The sequence below is a fragment of the Protopterus annectens genome, chromosome 9.part0 (genome assembly GCF_019279795.1).
Source record: "Protopterus annectens isolate FY-2018-M chromosome 9.part0, PAN1.0, whole genome shotgun sequence".
NCBI lineage: Eukaryota > Metazoa > Chordata > Ceratodontiformes > Protopteridae > Protopterus > Protopterus annectens.
In genome coordinates, this window is record NC_056743.1 from 1,129,601,823 (window position 1) to 1,129,602,639 (window position 817).

Sequence of the window (817 nt, forward strand, 5' to 3'; positions counted from 1 at the left end):
CCCCAAGTCATTCCTGTTAAAACCATGGACCAGTACTTCTCCACAGCTTCTGTATCCAGACAGATTCAGATTATTATCTTGAGACAGTATTAGAATCACATCATGTTGTCTGATGGTCATCTAATACTCAAACAGCATAACAGTGTGTGAGACATGTACATACATAATGTCCTTGGAGAAAAAATCTAACACCCAGTAAATGCTTATCCCTCTTCATGAGGGTGGATCATCAACTGACCCCAAAAACTACAGACACATTAGTCTGACTGTTCTAATATGCAAAGCCATGGAACGAATTATCATGGCAATGATCATCAAAGACATTGGCAGCCTACAGACACTGGACTCATCTTATTCTGGTTTTGTCAAAGGGAGGTCATGCCTACTTAACCTGGTAGACTTCTTTGAGAAGGTAACCAAAGCAATGGAGGAAGAGAAAATGATGCATACTGCCTACCTTGACCTAGCATTCAACACAATACCCTACTCACATATTGCAGACAAACTTACTGAACTAGGTATAAATCCCTACACACTTGCTGAGTTGCCAGCTGGCTCACAGACAGAATCTTAGAAGTCAGATTTAGTAAGACCACCTCCACCAAAAGGCAGGTCACCAGTAGAATACCACAGGGCTCCATGATGGGCTAACTCCTGTTTGGCATCTACATCTTGGAGATCCAGGCTAATGTCAAGGGCCTCTGGCTCACCAAGTTTGCAGAAAACTGCAAATTGGAAGCTATCATAAATGCCTCCCATGACACTAGCATCCTGCAAGAAGGGCTAACACAGACAGATGACTAGTGCCAAAGCCACA